The sequence below is a fragment of the Lissotriton helveticus genome, chromosome 7 (genome assembly GCF_964261635.1).
Source record: "Lissotriton helveticus chromosome 7, aLisHel1.1, whole genome shotgun sequence".
Taxonomy (NCBI): domain Eukaryota; kingdom Metazoa; phylum Chordata; class Amphibia; order Caudata; family Salamandridae; genus Lissotriton; species Lissotriton helveticus.
In genome coordinates this window covers 1,115,967,507-1,115,994,950 of record NC_136068.1, presented here as the reverse complement: position 1 = coordinate 1,115,994,950, position 27,444 = coordinate 1,115,967,507, and the positions used below count along the sequence as shown (strand labels likewise).

Below are 27,444 nucleotides of genomic sequence, written 5' to 3'. Positions count from 1 at the left end.
GGAAATCCCAAACACCTCTGGGGGTATAATCCTTTAGAAACTTTACCTACTTCAAAGGTGGGGCCAAGTATAAATACTGGACCTTCAGACACAACTCTTCAAAACACCTCTGGACCTAGGGAAGATACAGAAGGACTGATGAGCAGCTCTGCTGCAAGGACTGCAACTCTACTGACCTGCTGCCTGAGTAAGAAGGACTGAAATGGCATCTTGTACCCAGGTCCACCATAGTGACTACAAGGGCTCGTTGGCTAGCCTCCTGATCAGAGGACAGAAATGTCTCCAACCTCTTGAACCTTGCGCCTAGACTCTGCTTGCTGTGAGTCCTATCCGACAAGTGGTGCCACCCCAGGCTTGGACCCTTAGAAGGGGCCTTAAGGTGCTCTGCCAGACCTTCTGTGGTTTTCATTTGGCTTAAAGCTTCGCCACACAGCTGCCAGTCTCATTAGAATCGACGCCGAGAGATGTAAAACCCCACAAAGCCTCGCTGCAAAGCTTCTAGATTCATCAAAACCGATGCAGAGTAACACAAAGACCCACTAAGCTTTATCACACAGCTCACTGGAACTGGCACAGAGCAACACAAATCCTCGCTGCACAGTCTCATAAGACTCGATGGGGCGCCTCGAGGTCTCGCAAACTATGCCGAGCAGGTCACACAACAGATAGGTCGCTCCTCCTCCGCACAGCACCACCTGTGTGTCCCTGCCCCAGCTGCCGCTGCTGAGGAAGTTCGAGACCCTCCTCCACCCGCTACCACCTGCGCCTCATCCAGGTGGCCAGTGGTAGGCCGTAGGTTTGCTCATCCTCCATTGTATTGCCTGTATTTTCTTTCATTGCTCCCGTTGTAGTGACTGCATTTTCATTGTCGTGTCTGTGACTGCTGTTGTCTGTCTCCCCCGCTGCCTGTATGTGGTCTGTGCCCGTTCTCTCCCTCAGTTCCCCTCGCTGCCCCCGTGTCTCTCTGCCCGGTTTCTCTTCTGCTCCCCTCGCGGCCCCCGTGTCGCTCTGCCCGGTTTTTCCTTCTGCTCCCCTCGCGGCCCTCGTGTCTCTCTGCCCGTTTTTGCCTTCTGTTGCTTAGCTGCCCCTGCATTTCTGTGACCTTTTTGCCTTCTGTGCCACTCATTTCCCCCTGTTTTTTGTGACCTTTCTGCCGTTTCTTATGACCTTTCTGCCTCTGTGCCACTCGTTTCCCCCTTTTTTTGTGACCTTTCTGCCCTTTCTTGTGACCTCTCTGCCTCTGTGCCACTCGTTTCCCCCCATTTTTTTGTGACCTTTCTGCCCTTCCTTATGACCTCTCTGCCTCTGTGCTACTCTTTCCCCCCATTTTTGTGACCTTTCTGCCCTTTCTTGTGACATTTGTGCCTCTATGCCACTCGTTTGCCCCTGTTTTTTTGTGACCTTTCTGCCCTTTCTTGTGACCTTTGTGCCTCTGTGCAACTAGTTTCCCCCCGTTTTTTTGTGACCTTTCTGCCCTTTCTTGGGACCTTTTTGCCTCTGTGCCACTTGTTTACCCCCGTTTTTTGTGTGACCTTTCTGCCCTTTCTTGTGACCTTTGTGCCCTCTGTGCCACTCGTTTCCCCCGTTTTTTGTGACCTTTTCTACCCTTTCTTGGGAACTTTCAGCCTCTGTGCCACTCGTTTCCCCTGTTTTTTTGTGACCTTTTCTGCCCTTTCTTGGGACCTTTCAGCCTCTGTGGCACTCGTTTCCCCCCAATTTTTGAGACCTTTCTGCCCTTTCTTGGGACGTTTCAGCCTCTGTGCTACTCGTTTCCCCCCCCCCATTTTTTGTTACCTTTCTGCCCTTTCTTGGGACCTTTGAGCCTTCTGTGCCACTCGTTTCCCCCGCTTTTTGTGACCTTTCTGCCCTTTCTTGGGACCTTTTTGCCTTCTGTGCCGCTCGTTTCCCCCTGTATATTTGTGACCTTTTGCCCTTTTTGTGACCTTTCTGCCTTCTGTGCCACTCATTTCCCCCTCAATTGTTGTGCCCTTGGCCTTCTGTTTCCTTCGTCGCCCCTCGCCGCTGCATCCCCTGCGGCCCGCCCTCTGACTTCCCATTCGCTGCCCCCACCTCCCCCCTCCCAGCTGCTCCTCCCTCCCACCTCCCCATATAGGCTGGCCGCTGCGCAGTGAGGAGAGCGACCCTTGACCCTTCCAGGTAGGTCGCTCCCCCTCCGCACAGCACCGCCTGTGTGTCCCTGCCCCAGCTGCCGCCGCTGAGGAAGTTTGAGGCCCTCCTCCACCCGCAGGCTACCACCTGCGCATCATCCCTCTAGGCCAGTGGTAGGCCGTAGGTTTGCTCATCCTCCATTGTATTGCCTGGATTTTATTTCATTGCTCGCGTTGTAGTGACTGCATTTTCATTGTTGTGTCTGTGACTGCTGTTGTCTGTCTCCCCCGCTGCCTGTACGTGGTTTGTGCCCGTTCTCTCCTTCTGCTCCCCTCGCTTCCCCCGTGTCTCTCTGCCCGGTTTTTCCTTCTGCTCCCCTTGCGGCCCCAGTGTCTCTCTGCCCGTTTTTGCCTTCTGTTGCTTAGCTGCCCCTGAATTTCTGTGACCTTTCTGCCCTTTCTTGTGACCTTTGTGACCTCTGTGCCACCCGTTTCCCCCCCGTTATTTTTGTGACCTTTCTGCCCTTTCCTGGGACATTTCTGCCTCTTTGCCACTCGTTTCTCCCCGTTTTTTGTGACCTTTCTGCCCTTTCTTGGGACCTTTCTGCCTTCTGTGCCACTCGTTTCCCCCTGTTTTTTGTGACCTTTTTGCCCTTCTTGTGACCTTTTTGCCTTCTGTGCCACTCGTTTCCCCCTGTATTCTTGTGACCTTTTTGCCCTTTTGTGACCTTTCTGCCCTCTGTGCCGCTTGTTTCCCCCTCAATTGTTGTGCCCTTTGCCTCCTGTTTCCTTCGTCGCCCCTCACCGCCCACGCCGCTGCGTCTCCTGAGGCTCCGCCCCCCTGACTGCCCATTCGCTGCCCCCGCCTCCCGCCTCTCAGCTGCTCCTCACTCCCACCTCCCCATACATGCCGGCCGCTGCACGGTCACGCCACTGGCGCGCGGCAAGCCCGTCTGCGCCCGTCCGTGCCTGGACCGCGCCCCGCGCCAGAACCCCTGGCCCCCGCACCCGCCTCGACGACCGCCGCCACTACGACGCCAGCACTCTGCATGCTCTCAACTCCTGACGGACCCACAACTGCTTCAAAGCCATCCCCAAATGCACACACAATCCTTTCACCTGCCAGAACTGCAGCTACACCAGCCACAGAGCCGACGAACCGATCGCCAAGAAAGACCTCAACCACCTCCGATGCATACTACTGAACACCCGCTCCGCACGCAAACAGGCCGTCAAGCTCTGGGACCTGCTCAACACATCTCCACGGAGGTCGCCTTCCTGACAGAGACCTGGTTGAACAACTCCTCCGCGGCTGATATCACCATAGCCATCCCAGACGGCTACAAGATCACCCGCAGAGACCGCACCAACGGAGTCGGAGGAGGAATCGCCATCGTCCACAAGAACAGCATCAGGGTTTCGACTATCACAGACAACGCGCTTGGCACCACCGACACATGCATTTCCAGATACACACTGACCTCAACTCCACCCTCAGAAGCATCCTCATCTACCGACCCCCCGGACCCCACCCAGAGTTCAGCTACTTCATCAGCACGCATGCCCTGACCTCCACCCACTACATCCTCCTCAGAGACCTGAACTTTCACCTTGAGCACAACGACAGCAACTCCACCACCCTGATCGCCAACCTCGCCAACCTCGGACTGAGGCAACTCGTCACAACGCCCACCCACTCCGCCGGCCACAAGTTCGACCCCGTCTTCTCCTCAAACCCGCACGTCTCCGTCAGCCACACCACCGAACTCCTCTGGACCGACCACCGCTGCATTCACTTCACCTTCCAGAAACCTACCACACACCACAGCACCCAACAGATCCCCCGCCACCGCTGGACCAAAGTCACCGAAGACCAACTACATGCAAACCTCGTGCTCAGCCCACCCATCGAACCCTCCAACACCGACGTCGCTGCCCACAACCTCAGATGCTGGATCGAGGACTGCGCCAACACCCTCGCCCTGCTGAAGAAACCCCCCCACAGAGACACCAGCAAGAGGGTCAGCTGGTTCACCCCAGATCTCCTAGATTCCAAGCAAGCCTGCTGGAAACTAGAGAAGAAATGGCACAGTGAACAAACTCCGGACAGCCACGCAGCACACAAGGATGCCATCCGCAACCACCACCACCTCATCAGGGCTGCCAAGAAGACCTCCTTCAAAGACCGCCTCAACAACAACACACACGACAGCAAAGAGCTCTTCAACATTGTGAAGTAACTCTCCAACCCCAGCTCCAACACCAAAGACATCCCGCCGTCGCTAGCCCTGTGCGACTCCCTCGCCACCTTCTTCCACCGCAAGATAGCAGACATCCACAACAGCTTCAACACCCAGACAGCCCCAACAGACAGCAACACAACAGACCCTCCGCACACCATTGACCAAGTCCCCTTGCTAGCCTGGACCAGCGTGAACGTCGATGACACCATCAAGACCATGAGCAGAATCAACTCCGGCTCTCCGCCAGACCCATTCCCGCACCATGTCTTCAACAAAGCAAACAGCTCCATCGCACCCCACATACGCAACGTCATCAATCTTTCCTTTGAGACTGCGACCTTCCCAGAGAGCTGTAAACACACCAAGATCAAGGCCCTATTAAAAAAAGCCAAGGCAGACCCAAGAGACCTCAAGAACTTAAGACCCATCTCTCTGCTCCCCTTTCCGGCCAAGGCCATTGAGAAAATCATTAACGGAAAGCTAACCCGATACCTCGAAGAGAACCGAATCCTGGACCCTTCCCAGTCAGGGTTCCGCAGCAACCACAGCACCGAGACCGCCCTCATCACCGCCACCGACAACATCAGGACCCTGCTAGACAACGGGGAGACTGCAGCACTCATCCTCCTAGACCTCTCCACCACCTTTGACACCATCTGCCACCGCACACTACGCGCACGCCTCCACGCCGCAGGGATCCGAGACAAGGCTCTGGAATGGACCACCTCCTTCCTCTCCGGCAGAACCCAGAGCGTCCACCTCCCCCTGTTCTGAAGCCTCCGAGATCATCTGCGGCGTACCCCAAGGATCCTCCCTCAGCCCGACACTGTACGACATTTACATGGCCCCGCTCGCACACGTCGCCCGACAGCACAACCTCAACATAATCTCCTACGCTGATGACACTCAACTGATTCTCTCCCTCACCAAAGACCCCATCACCGCCAAAGCCAACCTCCATGAAGGAATGAAGGCCGTCGCCGACTGGATGAAGATCAGCCGTTTGTAGCTAAACTCGGACAAGATGGAGGTCCTCATCCTCGGCTCCAACCCGTCAGCCTGGGACGACTCCTGGTGGCCAACGGCAGGGGGGGCAGCCCCGACCCCCACCGACCACGCACGCAACCTGGGAATCATCCTCGACTCAACGCTCTCAATGACCAAGCAAGTCAATGCCGTCTCCTCCTCCTGCTTCAACACCCTCCGCATGATCCGCAAGATTTACAGATGGATCCCGACAGATACTAGAAAGACAGTCACCCAGGCTCTTGTCAGCAGCAGACTCAACTACGGAAACGCCCTCTACGCGGGAGCCTCGACCAAGCTTATCAATCGACTACAACACATCCAAAACGCCTCGGCACGACTGATCCTCGATGTACCACGACACGGCCACATGACCCCCCCACCTGAGAAACCAGCACTGGCTTTCCGTCAACAAGAGGATATCCTTCAAGTTCCTCATCCACGCACACAAGGCACTCCACAAGACCGGCCCAGCCTACCTCAACAAACGGCTCTCCTTCTACACCCCCAACCGCCAGCTCCACTCTGCCGACCTCTCACTCGCCACCGTCCCGTGCATCCGAAGAACAACCACCGGTGGGAGATCCTTCTCCGACCTCGCCGCCAAGACATGGAACACCCTCCCACTGAGCCTACGACAGACCCAAGACCTGCTGACCCTCAGACCTGGCTGTTCGATCAGTAGCAGCCCCCACCTCCCCCCCCCCAGCGCCTTGAGACCCTCACGGGTATGTAGTGCGCTTAACAAATGACTGATTGATTGATTGAAGGAGATAAGGCATTTTGTTCAGCTGGCCTAACATGGTCCCTGTATCTGGCTCGCGCTCCATCGCAGTCGTCCTGAACTTATGACTTTGCCCTGGTGTAGCATGACCAGATAACCACAGGTGCTGCTTTGTGCTTTTAAGCACTGATTTTACTTAAATATTTTAAGTTGCATATCCCCAGTTCTACTTATTGGATTGTTGTTATTTTGGTCTCAAATAAATTATTAAATTTGACACTATTGTTCTAAATTGGTGTGGTATTTTTATTGTGTTGTGTTTTCACTTTGTTATGGTTTACAGTTCTGCATAAATAATTTACACATTGCCTCTAAGGTAAGCCTGACTGCTTTTGTGCCAAGCAACCGGAGGGTTAAGCACAGGTTAATTTGGAGTTTGCTTGTGACAGGTGTTGTTGTTGCTAATTGAGTAGGTTTTCACCCCTTCAACCATTAACCCAATTTCCTAGAGAGTTGAAAACAGTGCACTAAAGAGGGCCCATACTTCGGTATTAGACTCAAAGAAGGGGGTGCTGTCTGATCCTGAATTCTGATACCAGTGGCTAGCAAAACGTGAGGGGGCCCCCCTGCAAGGTACGTGGAGGGGCCCCCTCTGGTTCAAATCAGGAGCTCCCGGACTGGAGCACTGTGCTGAGGGGCCCCCCTAGAGCTTAGGGGCCCCCCGCACCACGGGGGCTGCAGGGGCCTTTGATATGTCCCTGCTTGATACCAGCCGCGGCCCGTGGAGGGAATTCTGTGGGGCAGAGAGGCGGGGCGGGGAAAAATGCAGGGCGCGCTACGAAATTAGTTTTATTTATTAAATTGTTTACTTACCTCCAATTATCCATATTCCGGTTTTTAGCAATCACAACCCTGCCCCTCCCCCACCCCGCCTCACTGCCCCACGGAACTCCCTCCACGGGCCGCGGCTGTTTGATACGAGGAATGTTATCAAGACCCAATTGAACTTATGATAAACTGACACTTAACCAAACTCCATGATTGCATGGTTATGATAATAATTAATCAAACAGTCTGTATTATAAATAGTTTTACATTGATCTACGTCTTTATCCTCCGCAGTATGAGCAGATAAATGATTCTCATCTGTGACCTTATGGATTGCTGCTATTGATTGCTTTGCAAAATGTATGTGATTACTTCTTAATAGAGGCATGAACCAAATCGTTCCAGGCTTTTTCTTGAACAGCACATTTTCTGTGTATTGCCTTTCTCTGTATAATAAATTTCTGCATCTTAGGACCTCCTCCAAATTTCTAGGATTCCGATGTACGATTGGCTTAACTGGGGAACGTTTCAAACCAACTGGGTATTGCACGAAGGGGTGGCTTAGTATTAGCAGGGTCCTCGTGATATTACAATAGTGCAATCAAAGTGTCATAACTGATCATCATGACTGACGCAAGAGAAGACTCTGCTAATCATACCAAGATTTTGTTATAGGCTAAAGAGACAGCTTTTTAGTTTCAATCTCAGGGTTTAAAAATTTGCAACAGAAATGTATTACATTATTAACAACAATCTCTTTTTATGGACTTTATCATTTCCCAAGTGAGAGGCCATCGTGAGGCTAATTATTATTAATCTGTTCAGCAGACAGTCCTTACAAAAATATAGACTACAGTACTACAACCCCCTTGAAGAGAATGTCAGTGGTGTATTTGCGGCAAGAAATACGTTATCATTATTATATCATTGCAAGAGAACAGTAATTCAGCCAATATAAGTTCTGTTTCTGATAACCCATTTAAGGCAGAGATAGGCATAGACTTACAAGACTATTTGTTTCAATGGCACAGTCAGTGGAACTTGCTAGTTCAGTATTAATGTCTCAAGAAAGGATAATATATAAATGTTTGTTCTCAAAGTGATTGTCAGGTACATTTTCCAACATAGTTCCTATGGTAACCAGATTTGTTTGAATTAAACACGAAAAGCTGTCATTGTAGAAATGTATCAACAGCAAAAATATCCTTCTTCCTTTAATAGACCTCCAGAATTCGAATAATGAAAGAATGAGTGTCAGCTGAATTTATATCACAATTTCATCTAATGGGCAACCAGATGAGTAAACAAGCCTTTGCTCTGAAAGTTGGAGGAATGAACATTGCATAACCCTCTAAGTGGGCTGGAAATGTCTGCCATGTTTCTTGTAGCTGGTGCCGATTGATAAAGATAATCCAACCACTATGGGAAAGACTGGACTGAAGATCTGCTATATTCTAAAAAACAGTTTCATTTTGTGACCCAGTCCCTGGGGCAATGCTAGCTCAACTTGCTGATTAGAAGGTTTAATCTTCTTTGATGGAATGCAAAATGTTGGTGTCTATAATGGCGGCCTATCAATCATTATCCTCAAGTCCTGAAAGGGTGGAAAACCAATTAATTGTTGTAAGCCAGGACAAGTCAGCTTGTGATACAGAGGCTCTCCCTGGGGCTATGATTCTAGCTAGTGATGTTTGTGAGATGTTAGAAATATGATTAGCCTGCCTATAAAAATAAACTAATAAAACGAAATTGATAGTTTTGGACTTACCTATCCTGTTAGATAAATAGGCGAACAGTTAATTTAACACATCTGAAAGTGATGACTAGACAGTCACCTTCTTCACATTGCTTTCAGTTCCTTACACACCCCAATTTTCTTGCCATCCTTACATCATGATGCATGATCTTGTTGCCATCATTAGATTTAAATTAGTCAGCCACATTGTTAAGACCAATGAAGTGTCATGTGGATGTAATTGTAATTCAGTGGGGTTATTTTTTGATTCTATTGGATTCCAAGCACTCTGCATGTGGCGAGTCAGCTACCCAGGGGCACCTGTAGGTGCAGCACTATTTAATAATGATGGCGTAATCGCAACAGAAGATTTGGGCTGCACTCTTGTCTGATTAGCAGGGCTACTGTGTGTTCCCAGACTGAATTTTGGGAAAATTAATGGACCGGGCAGTCTGACAGACGTTTCCTCTTGGCCTGGGTATTGCTTGAATTACCATGGTGGAGTTTGACACTCTCTTCTTTTTCTAATATCTATCTAGCGTGGGCTGGATTAAATTAATGTAACTTTCATCAGCAGTTTTCATATAATTAATAGGGTCAAAGGTTAGCGGAAGATTGATTTTTTTTTGCGTTACCCGGTTTTCACTAGCTATTTATGAGGCAATTGTGACTTTCTTTCATGATATAATACTTCCAGCTGATGGTCGGTGAACATCTACACAGAGCCAGCTTATGAAATGGGTGAGCTGGGCCCAGGCCAAGGATGCCAGTCTTTAAAGAGGTGAAAGGAACTGTTTCCATAAAGGTCGTGCAAATAGCAACGCCCCGCTACCTTGGCTCCAGTGATTTCGTTTAAAGGGCTTTCAGTCATTAAGTCTCACCTATGTAGTGCTTGGGCTGTCTCTTTGAGACATGCTGTTTTCAGGTATGGACATTAAGCTCTGCCCATTTTCTGCCCATCTTTTCAATTGGCTCCTGTTACAGTCCTATGTAAATGGTGGCTTTTGATTTGTCACTAGGCATAGTTGTCCCTCGTTAGTACCTCCTTTTCTCCTGGTGTAACCTCACATGAGGGCTGCCTCTGTTACGTGTGTTGTTACACTACGTGTTTTAATTGCAGCTTGTGAGCACTATTTTCTTAAATAACTTTCTCTTGCCTGCAGTTGCAGGCAGGACACGGTCTCCTGTAATGCTGTTTTGTTTTTTAACAAGCGCAGCATGCCTCAGCTGCAATGATGGCGGACGCACCTTTCTTTGCTTATTTGCGGCTCGCTGAACTCTTCTGCACACCTTAATTTTAAACATCTTAAGCTAAAGCACTGGTGCTGCGATTGCTTCAAAAGTAAATTAGTAGAAAAAATAATGCGGCTGCACAGCTATTTTTCCTATATTTTTACTTTTGTTCCAATCGTGGCACCCGCGCGTTAGCTTTCAACATCTTAAGCTAAAGCACAGGTGCCGCAAATGCTTCAAAAGTAAATAAATAGAAAAAAGTGTGCAGCCGCCATTTGTTTTTCATTTGTTTACTTTTGTAGCAATGGCGGCACCCATGCTTAGCTTAAGAAGTTCAAAGCTAAAGCGCTGGTGCCACAATTGATTCAAAAGTCAATAAATAAAATAAAAAAATGCAGCTGCACTGCTTTTTTTCCGATTTCTTTACTTTTGTGACAATCGCAACACCAGCGCTTTAAATGTAAACTTCTTAACCTAAAGCATGGGTGCCGTGAATGCTTCAAATGTAAATAAATAGGAAAAGAAATCATGCAGCTGCCATTTGTTTATGATTTGTTTACTTTTGTAGCAATGGCGGCACCCGCGCTTTAGCTTTAAAGATCTTAAGCTAAAGCGTGGGTGCCGTGTTTGCTTCAAAAGTCAATAAATAGAAAAAATAAAATAGAGCCACACAGCTTTTTTTTCTATTTCTTTTACAATAGCAACACCTGCACTTTAGCTTCCTTTACCTTCATTGTAAACGTATCTTTATCGGAGACTTGAAGCGCCTATCTTGATTTTTATCATTAACTCAACTCATTCACTGAGTTTTCGCATTCATGCTTTAAAGGCTGATAAATGTGTCAGAGCAAAATATACATATATCACATTCTCTCAATTGTGTGGTCTGTTCAGCAAGAGGATTGGAACTAATTAATTGTTAGATCTTGGTCTTAGCGCGCATTCAGAGATAAGTCAGAATGGAAGCTACAGGTTCATTCAGATCACACAAAGCTCTGCTGGTGCATATCAATTAACCCTGGGCGAAGCACTACGCTACGCTCGTGTAGTTTGCGAAGTTTGCGCTACTTCGAAGTACGCGAATTGCACGAAGCACAGTGCAAACATGCGTAGCGTAGCGGTCATTTTTTGCTTGCTTGCGGTCCTCAGCGTCAAGTTGGCGACCGCGAGCGAGCAAAATGACATCCTGGCAAGACTTTTTCCTTGTTCGCGATCAGCAACATCAAGTTGCCGATGAGGAGCATGGAAAATAAACCTCCCGGATAGATTCTCAACGCGGGGAGATCAGGTTTCTCATTGTGAGTGGTCGCATATGCTCGCGACCGCTGGCGATGAGAAACTACCAGTCTGCGTTGAGAAAGCTGCCGCTGGAGTAGAAATCTACTTGAGCGGCAGAAAACGACCGCTTGCACTGTGCAACATGCGGTTTGCACTGATTGCACAGTGCGGACAAGCATCCAGCAGTGTGCAATCAGTGCGAACAGCATTTTGCACAGTGCACTAAGCAGTTCGCGTAGCTACGCGTAGCTCGCATGGTGCGAAGGGCACCACGCGCAGCTACGTGTAGCGCTACTACGCCAACTACGCCCAGGATTAATCTCAACCCCTGACTGCAGCGTATTCATTTATTCCAACAATGCACCATACATGCAGCTCTGCTAGTGCATCTCTATCATTAGTGACCTGTGCAAACAGCTCTACCGGTGCATTTCAATCATTATCTTCAGGGTCGACAGCTCTTTCATTGCTAGATCGCCCAAACAACTGTGACAGTGTACCTCCTCCTGCGTCTGGAGCACACCCCGATCTTTCATCACTGAACCTGCAAACATCTCTGCCAGTGCATCTCAATCTTAGTCTGCAGGGCGTCCTGTTCTTCCATTACTGGGACATCAAAACAGCCCTGCAAATGGTATCTCAATCAAGGTCTACGACGCACCCTGCTCTTTCATTGCTGGAACATGCAAATGTCTCAATCCTCATTTGCATGCCAGAGGTCCGACATGCAATAGCTCTCTCAGATCTCTTGAGTAAGAGCTCTGTGACCCTGAACGTCAAACCTGTCTCTTACCATCTCCTTATAACAGCACCGGGACTCACGCCAAGCTCTGCCAATGCACATCAATCGGGCAGTGGCAAAGCAAGGGTGCATGACATGGATCCTAATGCAACTAAAACCAGCATTTGCAATGCAATAGGTCTCGCATTACTGAAAGTTTGAGCTATTGACGTTGTTAATAATAATGCAACGCCAATAGCTCAAACTTTAAGTAATGCACGTGAGGCGGTTGGTGTTTTTAGCACCCTATCAGCCACTTACCTTGCCCTCGTATTTATCTCTAACACCCTGCTGACACACATCACCAACCCTTCCCTTTCAAACAACTTGGAACCAGCCTAACAGAGCTAGGGTGATTCAGGTGAGCTGAGGAAGTGTGGAGATGTCTGTTCAGAGGCAAGTCGCTGCTTTGCTGTAGCCAGCTAGGTGCTGGCCTGTGAAAAAGGGCTGCTCTCTCTTTTTCATTCTCCAGCAATAGCATAGGTGCAAAATTTCTTTCTGCCCAGGGCGCTACTGGAGCAAGGGCTGGCTCTGCATCTCCCTCCTCAAACCCCCTCCCTAGTATAATACTGAGCCTTGTGGGAGCTATACAATCGATCTCCTTCCCCTGTGCCTGTTGAAACCATTGTTTGTTCCCTTCAGCCAAACTTTAATGACTTAGAATGTGAATACTAGTGTAGGTAAGAGCTGTCTCTTTCTCTAGGGCCCCCCATCCTGCTCTAAAAAACATTAATGCTGAACGAGGTAAGGCATTTCTAACTAGCTGTTGAGTACGGTGGATGAGCTGTGGCTTTCATTTCATCCATCTTACTATAGAAAGGCGATTTATGTCAGTGAAGAAAAAAGTAAATAAAAGGGAAAAAATGAAAGGGGGGCCAGCATTGGATGGACAAGCCCACTCCTGACTCAGGCATTGACAGGGTGCTGTCTAGGCACATATTGTGCAGAGAGCAGAAGCCACTGAGGGTATTGGGGCCCTCCTACAGTCCTCTACTCAAGAGTGACAAAACAGCTGTGAGTGGACCCGCAAGTCTTCTGGTTCAGACAAAGAGTCACAGTCAAAGCGTTGCATGCTGTGGGATCAGACCTCTCTGACAGAGGCGTTGGGGATGTGGGCGGGGCTAGGGGAAGCTCCTCCATGTGGGTGGAGGAGCGTCACCCCACTGCTTTCTCGCAGTGCGAGAAGCAGAAACATAAAATGGTATTACAAATACTGTTTTTTATTTCTACTCTCGCACTGCGAGAATCCAGAAAGGTTTGGTTGGGGGCGGTTGGGTGGGCTGTCCTGCTCTAGTTCAGGGTAGGAGGATGCTGACTGGTCGGCCCTCTGAGGCCGATCAAACCAGTCATGCACACTCTGCCTTTTCTCCATGTAGGATGCATGCAGCCTACATGGAGAAAATGGCCTCCCATTGCCATTGCCATTGCCATTGCAGCGTTGTGATTGGCTTGGGGGAGGGGAGGGAGGCTTCCTGCTTCCAGGAGAGGAGCAGACACGACGCGGGACTGGGCCAGCAAAGATAAGTTACATTTTCTTCTTTATTTTTAGTTTAAATTAAACCTCCCTCCCTCCCCGCGCGGCCCCTCACCCCCTACACCCTGCCCCTGTCCTCCCACCCGCGAGTCATACCTGCCGCGTGGGACTGAATTCCATCATAATTGGTAGAGAACAGAGCACAAAACTATGAAAAGTCTCCTCACACCCCCTCCTCTTAAGTGCACACCTTTTCGTTTAGTTTCTATTTTCTATTGTATCAAGGTTGCCCTTTCTAATTTCTCCTTTACCCTCGAGATTTCTGCGCGTTTGCTTGTTGTTTTACAGTAAAATAAATAAATCTGTAAAGTGCGAATTACTCACCCTTACGGGTCTCAAGGTGCTGGGGCGGTTGTGGAAATTAAGTGAGCTATTGCCCAGAATCACATGGAGCTGCCGCCAGGGATCGACCCGTGAAAGTTGTGCTCTAAAGTCAGCTGCCCTGGCCGCTGCACCACACCACTGTCCAGTACGTGACCATTCCACCTCCCACCCATTCCTGAATGGGGGCCCTGAGGCTGAGCCTTAGATCTACTCTGTTCACAATGACAAATTCTTCCAGGCACCGTCACTTTTCTACTCTATCCTGCTGCTTCTAGGTTAACTCGTGCAGCTTTGTTTCCTTTCCCTTTCATTTGCGAACTCTCTCTGACCCTCTCCTTTCCTTCTCCTCAACTGTCAATGGCAGGTCTTTTAGGTGACAGTTGGTAAGAATTCTTTATGCGTTGGAATAGCCTACAATCTCTGTAAACAACACCAGATGCCAGACTGTAACTGGGATTGTCCTATTGCCCCAGAAAATAATGTCCAGAAGAAAGTAAAAGACTGAAGACCAGAAAAACCGTTCAGCTGTTCAAGCCACGCAACAAGGCGAAGAGCAAGAACAACAGGCAGGAACTGGAGAAGACGAATCACCCACAGAGTCCAGTGAGCGAGCATTCTAGCAGGAATATTTGGTGCACAACTGGACTCAACATGGACGTCGCTTATAAAGTACTGATTAGAATGTGATGTCATCATCTAGTGGTTCGGCTGTCTAGGAATGGGATTGAATACTGAACAATAGTCAGAAAATAAATATTAATTTAAATAAAGGTAGTTCAATAGAACTACATGACACAGGACATCATGTAATGATGCAAGATGGCACTATTACAAATTACTCTGGAGCCAAGCGTGTAGATGAGATGGTATTTATTTATATAATTAAGGCAGGAGAGCGCCGGGCGTCCGGTGCTCTCAAGGATTTTCCCCCGACTTGCGCTGCCTCGGCGAGTCTACAAAATGGCCGCCTCGCGCGCTACGTCATGACTTAGCGCGCAACAACTAGAGCGCGACTCTACATATCTCCCCCTTTTTGCACAACAACAGAAACTATCAGTCACTATGCGAGGTAAGTTATTTTCTTTCTCCCAGTTCAAAGTCTCGAAATCGGGCAAGTCTCACCACGCTCTCCCTGCTCGTGTGTGCCTTACTGGAGTAGAGGTAACTTCCTTGGGACTGTTCTCAGCAGGGCTCACCGTCTTATCCTCTGGAGTTCCGGGTCTTACTCTCCGCGGGGTCTCACTCTCCTCTCCTGGATGTTCTTCTGCTAATGGGGTGTCACTGTCTTCCAGCTCCTCACAGCTTCCTCCTGCTCCAGGATTACCTTCTTTTTCCGGGCCGCAATGTTCATTCTCCTGTGGCATCTGGTCTTGATATGTTCTCCTTCTTTCTTCGAGGGACCATTGTAGGATCTTATTACATTTGGACATGCGGTCTTGGTACCACACATTCCCGCCGCTGAGCAGAGCCGCCCTGTCATATACTTCTTTTACTTGTAGGGGTTGACTGTATTTGCTGTCCCCTTTTTTCCGCAGCACCGCCAGTTTGACTCTGACCCATTCCCCTCTCTCCAGGGATGTTTCTTTCACATTCCTCCTCCTGTTATAATGTTCAGCGTATATCCTCTGTGCGTTTTCCAGATTGTGCTGCAGTACCACACGGGACCATTTGCTTGTCACTGTCTTTTCCTTCCACACCAAAATGTCTTTGGTAAAGGGGCTATACCCCGTGCTTGGGGGAGTGATGCTATAGGCCCACATCATACTTTGGATCTCCTTTTCCCAATCCTTGCCCATCGTGATGGCCGCTTGGATGGAGCCCATTAGGACCCTATTAAATCGTTCCACCTGACCATTTCCGGCGGGGTGGTATATGGAGTTGTGCTTGGTTTTGATGCCGTTTCTCTCCATGTACTTATACCATTTCTCTGAGGTGAACTGTGGGCCATTGTCGCTCAGGATGGATCTTGGTATGCCTTCTCTGAGGAAGACAGAAGTGAGGAATCAAAGCACTGTTTCAGTGTTCATTTCTTCTTGAATGTGCACTTCCGGCCACTTCGAGTACCTGTCTACAACGACGCAAAGGTATTTTGGCGTGCCCTGGGTGTCTAGTATAGGCCCCAGAATGTCTATGGACACTTCCTCCCAGAGATTTATCGGGGGGCAAACTTCCCCCAAGGTTGTTTCAGGGGTGTAAGGGTCTTGTCGGCACTTTGGCACTGATCACAATCCCTCACGTGTCTCTCTATTTGGATGTCCATTCCAGGCCAGCAGTACATTTGTTTTTTTCTCATTTTAGTCTTTACGGTACCTACGTGTGCCTCGTGTAGTACCGCTAACAGGTGGGGTACTAATCTTTGTTGGCGGGACTACTTTGTCCCCTCTGTACAGGAATGTGCCTTTGTCGTCTATAGACAGTTCCTCTCGCACTTCATAAAACTTCATAAGGGCTGTCCGTAAATGTCTCTTTTCTTGCCATCCTTGAGTGATGCATTCTTTGACTTCTTGGATGTCTTGGTTCTCTCCATATGCTTCAGTCCACTCCTGGATACTTATCACTTTCTCCGGGTCTTCCGTTAAGGCTACCATCTCCTCCCTCTCTTCTGAACCGTCAGAGGCTTCTTCCATTGCAGCATCTCTACTGAGGTAGTCCGCTACCTTGTTCCTATTTCCTGGGATGTACTCTACATCATATCTCTATTCGAGCAGTTTCAGTGTCATCTTGGCGATGCGAGGCATGGCGCTCGCGTGTCCGCTCTATGTGAGGACCTTGACTAGGGGTTTGTGGTCAGTCTTCAGTTGGAACCTCGTACCCCATAGAAACTGGCGGAACTTCCCCATGGCTCATACAACTGCCAGCATCTCTTTCTCTATGACGCTAAATTTTTGTTCAGTGGGAGATAGGGCCCTTGATGCAAAGCTGAGGGTTTCGATGGTACCATCCTTCCTTTCCTGCATGAGGACTGGTCCAGTTTCTTATCATGATCTCTTAGGTCCTTCCCCATCACCAATATGTCGTCCTGGAAGTACTGCACTCTTTCGATATCTTTGAAGAGGGGGTGCATTAATTTCTGAAACACGGCCGCTGCTGACGCAAGCCCTAAAAGGCATTTGGCCGAATTGGTAACATTCGAAGGATGTTATAAACTACGTCAGTTTCCGGCTCGCCGGGTGCAATGCTATTTGGTGATAGGCTGACGTGAGATCGATAGTGGACCTTTAGTCTTCACTAACATCTTCAATGCGTGGTAGCGGGAATTTCTCCATGACTATGCATTTATTTAGTTCTCTCAAATCCACGCAGAGACGGACTTTTCCATTTGGTTTCATTGCTGCCACCAGGGGCGCCAGCCACTCTGAGCAATGTATCGGTTCTATGATTCCATTTTCCCCCAATCTGCGCAACTCTTGCTGTACTGCTTCTCGCACCACTATGGTTACATTCCTCACTTTGTGGGAAATCGGCCGGGAGTTCTCCTTGAGTTCTATCCGATGTGTGAATTTTTCTAATTTGCCGACTTTTCCCCCGAACACCTTGGGGAAGTCTTTCTTCATCTTTTCAAAGTCCGGCCAATGCTTGGGTGCTGTCATCAGCACTTGCGTGTCTCCTCCTGGATCCAGCTGTATGCCTAGGTCACCTTGATCTATCCACCCCAGGACCGACGGTCCCTTCTCGGCTACATACAACGTGCACTCAGCACTCCACCCTTTGAACTCGAAGGTTAGGACTCTGTAGCCGACCATGGGGATGGGTTCTCCTGTGTACGTGACTGGTCTTATATCCGGTGGTTCCAGCCGTGGGCCTAGGCTAGGTCTGAAATTCTCATTCCACACTGCTCTTTGGACGATAGTATACGGGGAGCCGGAGTCTGCCACAATTTTGAACTGCACTCCTCCAAACGGATGTATGACATTAGAACGCATGCTTTTACCACGCATGCCTCTACAACGCTGTTTTACAACCGTTAAAAGGGTTAAAGTGTTTTCTTCTCAATGTCCGTTCCCTACCCAAACACCAGTTGGAAGTATGGGATCTGGTACATACACTGCAACCAGATCTATGCTTCCTAACGGAAACGTGGCTAAAACCCCACACCGTTCCGGCCATAGCACTAGGGGTTCCCCTGGGATATAAGTTTTTTAATTTATATCGCCCAGAGAAAACAGGTGGCGGCTTAGCCATTATGTATAAAGCACACCTGAAGGTTACTATACTGGAACAAAAATGCTGCCCAAAACTTGAAATAATGTTTTTTAAAATTAATACTGCCTCACAAATTTTTTGGAAAGGAGCTCTCGTATATCGTCCACCAGGATCATGTGTGGACTTCTCTTTTTCTCTCCTAGAGCTCTTAGCCCCATATTTTAAAGCGAAAGAAGATTTTTTTCTTCTTGGTGATTTTAACATTCATGCTGATATTTTAGCACATCCAGAAACTATATCCCTGATCACTGATTTATCTACTCTTGGTCTAGAACTACAGAATAGTGGGCCTACACATATAGGAGGACATTCCTTAGATCTAGTTTTCTCTAACTGCTCTAGAGTACGGTGCCTTCCTGTAGTCCAAATAAATTGGTCTGACCACTTTATAGTGGAATTTTCCTTATTAGGAATTGACAAACCCTCCCAAAAGAACACTCTCCCACCCATTTGGCGCCGACAGTGGCACAAAGTAACTATAGAGGAATTGCAGAGGGTATGGATACAGCCTACTCCTATAGAAAAGGATGATGTAGAACTTTTTTTATCCAACTTTAACAATTTGCTCATAGAAGCAATTGATAAAATAGCCCCTCTGAGGCTGCACAAACAATACCCCGCCTCCAAGCAGGAAGCTTGGTATACTGTAGCTCTTAGAATAGAGAAGCAGAGATGTAGGAGGATAGAAAAGAAATGGAGAAAAGTGCGAACGGAAGAAAGCAAGAAATCATATCACGAGGCTCAATCTAACTATTACAAGAATATTAAACTTGCACGGAAGAACAGCCTTACTCAGCAACTCGCAGAAGCGGGTAATTCCTCTAAGGAATTATATAAAATACTACAGGCATTTGTAAAACCAGTAGCTTGCGAAAGCCCAGATGATTTTTCACAAATTTTGTGTGATGATATTTCTTTGTTTTTTGAAAATAAAATCAATTTGATTTATGAAAAAATAATGAAGGCTTCCGGTCAAAAGAAGCAAATAGATACTATCTTCACTCCTTCTATTCCGCCAACACAGAGAGACATCTCGTTAATGACTATTCCAGCAGTCAGTGATTCAGATTTATCCTCCCTTTTTAGTCATATTAAATCAGGATCCCCAGATGATCTTCTGCCTGCCAAAATAGTTGCCCCCTGAGTATCTTACTTGGACCCTCTATCCAAGGAATAATAAACCATTCCCTAAGGGAAGGACGTGTGCCCACAGACTGGAAAAAAGCGGTGGTGAACCCTATCCGAAAGAATACGGCACTTCCCTGGACGGACCTCTCAAACCTTCGACCCATCTCCCTCCTGCCCTACCTCAGTAAAATGACCGAGAGACATGTGAACACCCATCTGTCTAAATACATCGAGGCAGCGGAGGGCCTGGACTTTTCTCAATCTGGTTTCAGGCCTAACCACAGCACCGAATCTGCCCTCCTCTCAGTGACCGATAACATCAGGATGACACTAGATGGAGGAGGCTCTATGATTCTGGTGCTGCTGGACTTACCCGCTGCCTTCGACACGGTGTCACATGAAATACTTCTCGGTCGCTTGAAGGAGGTGGGTATAGGAGGTGCAGCTCTGTCCTGGTTGGATAGCTTTCTTTCGGGCCGCTCGCAAGGAGTCAGATTGGGCTCTCATCATTCCATCCTAAGGGAGCTCACCAAGGGAGTGCCACTGGGCTCATGCCTAAGCCCCACACTCTTCAATGTGTATGTGGCCCCCTTGGCAGACATTGCTAGAGCATATGGGTTCACCCCGATGTCGTATGCTGACGACACTCAGCTCTTATTCCCCTTTCAGACTCTCACGCCCGCAATACAGAGATCCTCTGCGGAAGGAATGAGGGCTATATCAGACTGGATGGCTTTAAACTGCCTCCAGTGCAACGTAGGCAAGACGGAGGTCATGCTGTTCGGGGAGGCCACGCTTCTGTGGTCCCCAGAATGGTGGCCCCCGGACTTGGGACCAGTACCAACTCCCAAACAGACTGTAAAAAATCTTGGTGTGTGGCTTGATAAGACACTTTTGCTTAAAGAACATACAAACCAAGTAGCAGGATCCTGTTTTCATGTCATCGGACTGCTACGACGTGTCTTTCCATCCCTACCTGACAACCACAGAAAAACACTGTCCAGGCACTGGTAATTAGTGGACTGGACTACTGTAACGCCCTGTTTATCTCGGCCAATGAGGAACAACTACAGAGACTGCAAGTAGTCCAGAATACCGCAGCGAGATTTGTACTCAATGCCCAGCCAAGGACTGCCTCACGTCCTCTCCTGGACAAACTTCATTGGTTGCCAGTCAGGCAACGTGTAAAATATAAAATCTGTTGCACAATACATAAATGCCTGTTTGGCACAGGACCCAAGTACCTGAAAGAAATATTCAACCCCTACAGTCCCGGGTGCACTTTGCGCTCTAGCAGCCAGCAATTGATACAGGTTCCAAGGATCAGAAAAGCTAGACAGGGAGGCCGAGCTCTTTCCTATAAAGGCCCCATTTTATGGAACTCACTGCCCCATACTCTGAAACAAATCACTAATCTTCTGTCCTTCAGGAAGACATTAAAAACATTTCTCTTTTCGGCCCCATAATAAACTGTAATATTTACTCTTCCACAGCTCATGGTCAATACTAGGTCCTCTGGGAAAGCACAAGCGCGGAGATACCCCTTTGGGGGTCGAGTCCTGCGCTATATAATAAAATAAAATAAATAAATAAATGCCTTTACAATGCATAGTGCTTTGGGGCGCTGGATAGTGAATAGTTTAATTTACTATTCCAACTCCAGTCCCCGTGGGTAGTAGGGAAGGTGTTGGATAGTAAATTAAACCTATTCCCTATCCTAGAGCGCCCCCCAGCGCAATGCGCCGTAATGGTTTGCATTGTAAAAGTTGCGTCGTAAAGGCACTGCGTGGTAAAAGTTGCGTTGTAAAGGATGTTCCCCCTCCAAACACCATGTCACATTGTGGATTGCGGGAGCGTTTGCCATATATGCCCAGTACTTGGCCATTTACACACAGTACGTTGTCTTCTTCATCTTGTTCTCTATCTTCTACCTCTTCCGGATCTTGCTCTACATACTTCACCGTGGTACGCCTTGTTTTTGGGCTAAATACTTTCTCATAGTGTCCCACTATTCCGCAGAACATCCACTTCGCCTGAACGCCGGACATCTTTTGTCGTGGGCCGCGTGGGATTGACTACCGCACAGGTAGCACGCGCTCGTACCTTCTCTGTTCTGCTTCCTTTGCTGTACGGGTTTTCCTGCCCATCTGTTGGGTCCTTTAGTTTCCGCCATCATAGCTTTGTTCTTTCCTGTCGGCTCTGCGTCGTCAACTTTGTTCACCATGGGCCTTGGGACAGGTTCCCTCTTTGCTGCGTCGGCACACCTTTTAGCCAGTTTGGCCTTTTTCACCATGGCTATTACCTCTTTCAGCGTGGCTTCTCCATTCACCCATAGTTTGTCTTGGACTGTCTTATTGGTGGTGTGCATGACAATCTGGTCCTTTATGAACTCGTCATGCAAGGCGCCGAATTTGCACGTCGCGGCCAGCTTCCTTAGTGCGGCAACGTAATCGTCTATTGATTCACCTGCTTCCTGTTTCCTTTGCTGGAAATTGTATCTATCAATGGATGTGCACACTGCTGGTCGGTAATGGTTGTTCAGATCTTCTATTGCTTGTCTGAATTCGTCGTCATCTGCAGCTTGCCTAGTCATGGGTACTAGATTCTGGAATACCCTAATCCCTTCCGGGCCTAAGTTGTGCAGGAGTATCCTCTTCTTCCTTTTACTGGGGAAGGCTTCTCCATTCTCGACTTCCAAGGCTTCAATGTAGTTTATGATGTACCCTCTCCAGTCCTCCCATTTCATCAGAGGCTCTCCTAGTTTGGGCAAGAATGGAATCGGCGTCGTCTGGGATGATGCCTGCGCACTCATTTCGACGCGTCTTGCTGGTTCCGCTTCCTGACCTCTCGGGCTGCCCGGCGCGCTTGCTCCCTCTCCTTGCGCTTGGTTCAATTGGGGTCCCCCTGTGCCCCCTACTCCGTCTCTCACTGGCTCCGCCAGGGCCTCTAACTTGTGGGGTATATTCTGGGCTAGCGAATCCTTTGGTGTCTCCTCCTCAGATCTTCATTCCCCCCTCAGTGCTGCAGGGGTCTCAGTGGGGTCTGTTCCTGTCTCCCCTCTCCTGTCTCAATGTCCCCTTGTACCTGGCGCAGTTGTTGTGCTTCTACTGCTCGTCTTTGCTGCCCTGTGCCTCTGCCACGCTCTCCTGCTACTTCTATCTGTTGGTCCCTCCTGGCTCTTTCTGCACTCCTGTGGTGGTTGTCTGGTGCCAGTGTATGTCCTTCTCCTGGCGCTGGGTTCTTGCCTGGTTGGTGACCTTAATCCTTGTCTCCCATTTTTTTTGGCTTCCCGGCCTCGTCGCCACTGTAATGATGCAAGATGGCACTATTACAAATTACTCTGGAGCCAAGCGTGTAGAGGAGATGGTATTTATTTATATAATTATGGCAGGAGAGCGCCGGGCGTCCGGTGCTTTTAAGGATTTTCCCCCGACTCGCGCTTCCTCTGCGAGTCTACAAAATGGCCGCCTCGCACGCTACGTCGTGACGTAGCGTGCAACAACTAGAGCGTGACTCTACACATCATGAAAAGGAAGATGAAATCAATGTCGATCGTGGTGTTAAATATATCGTGAGATTTTAACGAATCTTCCAGCATGGTGGGTACTGGAAATCCAGCATGCAGGAAGGAAATGACCAACACTGCAGAGCCTGACCAGAAGAAGAAGCACTTAAGAATAAAAAGTTCCTGAGGATGCTGTGGCTTCCTAAGGAAAATAATGTCGAAATGCGGTCGGAATCACAAAAAAGTAAAGAGCTGTGGCTTCCACGTTCAACCACGGTGCAATAATTTAGTCTTACTGAGCATGTGTGATGCACACACCTAGAAAATGGCAAGGCCGGCCTCGCCAAAATGTTCTTTTTTTAATTCTTTAGTGCAGCATGGCTAAAGACCATTGACAAAGCTAATAGGTCAGAAAGGCAACATCTATTGACTCTGCTAATGCATGTTTTTCTATTTGAATTTACTTGACTATATAGGTTTCCCTTACAGCGTGCATGCGTTGTCAGCAAAAGCTATTATTACAAAAAGAAAAGGTTACAAATCTGCTTAGAACCTGCCCATTGCTTACCAATACCTACCACTGGTAGATTTCCACTTCACTTTGCCTCCTTGTTTCTTACTAGTCATGCCTCCTGGTTCCTGTTGCCTGCTTACCACCTCCTGCATTCTTCTTGTGGCTTCTGTCCCTGTCGTGGAGCATGGACAAAGCACAGGTTCCTGTTTGCAGCCAGTGTCCTTCCACTGGCTGTGTGCTGCTCCAGGTACTTTTCTTTTACTTTTGGCCATGCACTGTAAAAGAGTGAATGACACTGTACGATTTTTCTCTCCCCCGACTCCAACTCCGCCGTTCATTTTCCTCACTTCCACCACTCCCCCGTCATTAATTTTCCCCTCCCAACTGGACACCCCCATCCATTTCCCCCCACCGTCAGTTTTTCCTCTGCCACCCCAGCCATCTGTTCTACACCTTCTGTCTATTTTGTTTCTCCCACCATCCTTCCACGTGTTGCTTAACCATTTCCCCCCATGCTGTTTTTACAGATATACCTACGGCACAACATGTCTTAAATGTAAAAAAAAATGCGATGACGTCAACGCTGGCAGTGTCATAGCGCTTTTTTCAAACTTTTATTTTTATTTGAAACCATGCTGTAGAGTAGATTGCCCTGCTGTGCAACATGTCTAAAAGAAACCAATAGATCTCACACAGGAGAACCCTTAATGCTACAGGCATTACCAGGAATTCTTATTGTTACCACACATTTTAGGCGAGATCACATTCGTAGCTTGTAGCACCAGTATTTTTGTAGAATGATAATGTATTTTACATGAGGTTCTCGATTATTGCAATGAGTGTTACTGAGAGGTGGGCTTTCCAAACAATCAAAACTCCTGACTCAGACAGTGAACAAATCAATTAAGAGCTTTTTGCATGTAGTCATTTTTCCATCACTTTGCTTATGTCTGGAATATGATCTCATTTAAGCCCCTATCCATTGCCATTGAGCTTCAAAGGAATGTGCTGCCACCTCAGGCTTTTCTGATTGATCTACAAGCTCTGGGAGCACAGTTCTCCTTGACTGCCTCCTTCATCAAGGCAGGCATGACCCTCTAGGCTCCTAGGAAGTAGCCGCCATTGCCTGCAGACTCCAGAAGTCTGTGTCCCATATGCCATATCCTAGACCCCAATTTGTGCGTGGCTTTGCCTTTTGTCGAATAGTTCCCTCCCTCATAGAATCTTTTGTGCTACCGCTCAGGTCCATCGTTTGTTCCTTTTGCACCTCTCGGGTCAACAACACACATCTTGCATCAGTGACTGCGGGACTAAGGGTGGAACCCTGTAGCAGGATCTTAAATTCTAGAATGCCACAGGGCATCTGCACCCCAGCCAATTAGATACTGACTGCCAAGTATGATGCTACTGATCAGTGAAAATTAATCAGTTACCTACCTAGCTGTTTTGGTATCGGAGATTCTTCTGGATTTGGCCTGTTGGATGGCTCAGTGAGAGGAACGTTCTCTGTGATCTAGATTAACCTGGAAGTTGAAAGGTCAAACCCTGGCAAGGCCAACTCAGCCTTGGAAATCCTCTTGGTACATAAAGTAAATGACATTAAATTGGCTGACAATATCGCCAGATTTTCTTACACCACCTCGATAAGGCTGAATACTGGTATGAAGCGCTTGATGAAAATTGTATTACTATTATTTTAATAATCAGTTGCACCAGTTTGGGGTGGGGAACAGACCTTTCCCCTTTATTAGAGTAAAGAGTCCAAGAAACGACTTTACTCTTCCAGTTTCTGTTCAATATTTGCATATGACTTCTAAAAAAAGGAATCCACAGCCAGTAAACCGAATTTGAGATCTAGACAGGTGGTGACACCCAGTTAGGTGGGCAATTAGGAACAGACGTTAGCTTTGTCTCAGTTCAAAGACAGACATCACTTGTTAGACTCAGGCAAACCTCATATTACAAAATTGGGCCGAGAGAGATTATTAAATACTTTCCTGCCTAGACCCTACACACTACCCTTTACACTACTGGTTATTTAGTCTATCACCTTCTTCACAAACATAAAAGCAAGTGCTCACCTTCACCTCAGAAGGAGCGTACATGCACCAATAATATATAAGCAAAGCAAGTAGACCTTCAGCTCATTCAATCTTCAAGTGTATTCCCAACCTCCATGGCCACTCTAGACACACTGTGTCACCAGAGCCTTGGAGGGATGTTATACTGACAAGCACAATTCGCAGCAATCGACCGGAAAGAATCCACACAAAAAATGACTCTAGCTATTGAAAAGTCTAACTGTACGTACATTGGGCCTTATTTACAAGGAATTAACGCAACACAATGCTGCAAGCCATTTGGCTGTGCCGCACTGTGTTCATTACGAATAAAAGGAATGCCTCATTTCTACAACGATATGACGGATCCCTTTGCTCTCCCCTGCGATGGTGCACAATTAGCTGCCATGCAGTGACGCAGGCAGACTTCCACCATGGTGAAAGGGTGCCTGCGTCACGAGGATGATTGTGGTGATTTCTTTGTTCAATGTGTGCTGCAGAATGCAGCACACATAGAAAGAGGAAAGTAATGAGGAGAAATTAAAACATTTCTCCTCATTTGTGACTCCCTACTCCTTTCCTGGAGAGGCGTAGCATTCTGACGTATTTCCAGGTTTATGATTTCTCGTAAACCTGGAAATGCGGCAGAAGCCATGGGTTTCGTGTGGGAACACCCAAAGCAATACCCATGGCATGCTCCTTTCACGCAAAGTGTTGTTTGTACAGGGGCCATATTTACACGGACACGAAAAACCACACAGGGTGGCTTTACGTGTCCTTGTAAATATGGGCCAGAACTATTAGGTGAAGAACAGCTAACTTCTTCCTGTCACGTAAGAATCCATGGAAAAAATAATTTAGGAGTATAAAGGTCTGTGTTCAGCTTCTTAAAGCATATTAGGTCAGCACAGATAGCTCTGCCATAGCGTTTATGTAAGCAAATGATGTTGTTTACTTCCTGCGTGCCTCAGACCCAAGTTGTTTACAGTGACGCAGGTTGTGAAAGCTGGGACCAATTGTTACTTTGCTCAGCTTTGACTGTGAAATATTGCAAGGGTTTGATTTTGCTGTACTGAAAACAATGTCAGCCCAGGAAGCCTTTGTCGCGCTTTCTCTTCACAGCTGTTGTATCAATTTTCGGCGCTCTGCTACGGCGTTCTTGATTTTGTCTGCGAACAATGCGCGCTCTAATAAAGGAACCCAGGCCTTTCATACTTGTCACAGCACAAGTGCTCCTTCAGTAATCTGATTTAAGGGCTGATTATTAACCAAAAGCAGCCGTTGCAAACTTTGTCAGACCAGCCCTCAGCCTGCATGTAGTGAGCGAGTGCAGCGAGTGGGTTCGGCCCATGTCAGGGGGGGGCTGGGGAGATTCTACCCCCAAGAAAGTTTGGGAAAAAATGCAAAAACACATTTTTCATTATAGAATCTTTTCCAATGATTGGATGGATGGATATTAGTCTCATGGCGTTATAGCTCAATGAATGAATAGTTGGATAGGTAAGGTATGGGTGGATACATTAATTCAAGAACGGATGACCATGATTAAAGACTTTTAGTTATGTTTAGAAAAAGGTCTCAATGCACTAACCAAGGGTGGGTGCTCTGGTTTTAATTATAGCTTCTGCATTAAAAGCATCGTCCTCCCCAAACACTACCACCAGTAGAGTCCTAATTGCACAACATTAAACCAGGAAATCTTTCATCAGTCCTGGCTTCCACTTGACCATATTATGTGATCATAGACAGTTACTTTTTAGGTCGAGCCTGGGCAGCGCATGAGCTACTCTGCGAGGCATGCTGTATTCAGGTATGTACTTGGAGCTCCCCCACTCTCTGCTCATATTCATCATTGGCTTGTGTCATTGTCCACTTTAAAATGTGGCTTTTCATTTGTCAATAGACTTAGTAGTCCTGCCTTAGTACTGCCTTGTCTTATTCTGTAACCTCCCATGAGGACACATCCTGTTACCTGTGTTGTTACTCAGTAGGCTTTAATTACAGCCTCCAAGCACTATTTTCTCAAATAGCTTAGTCAGACACGCTCTCTCCTAACACTTTAAAAATAATTTGTATACCAATGGGCGCCGAACACATTTACAATGGGTCTCGCATTTTTGAGAGTATTGTAAATGACAATGCATTTTATTTATATGTTTTAAAAACAACACATAGATAAAAGACATTGTCATTAACAATGCCACTAGCTCAAACACTCAT

At 47.7% G+C, this 27,444-nt stretch overlaps 1 long non-coding RNA gene across 1 annotated transcript in view; it reads right to left on the bottom strand.

The window, feature by feature from the left end:
• LOC144767265 (uncharacterized) overlaps positions 1 to 27,444 on the bottom strand; it is a 279,638-nt gene that overhangs the window by 231,258 nt on the left and 20,936 nt on the right. The window contains exon 2 of the long non-coding RNA XR_013598126.1: positions 23,229 to 23,439. This is a non-coding gene — a long non-coding RNA (uncharacterized LOC144767265). The remainder of the gene's footprint in view (positions 1 to 23,228; positions 23,440 to 27,444) is intronic.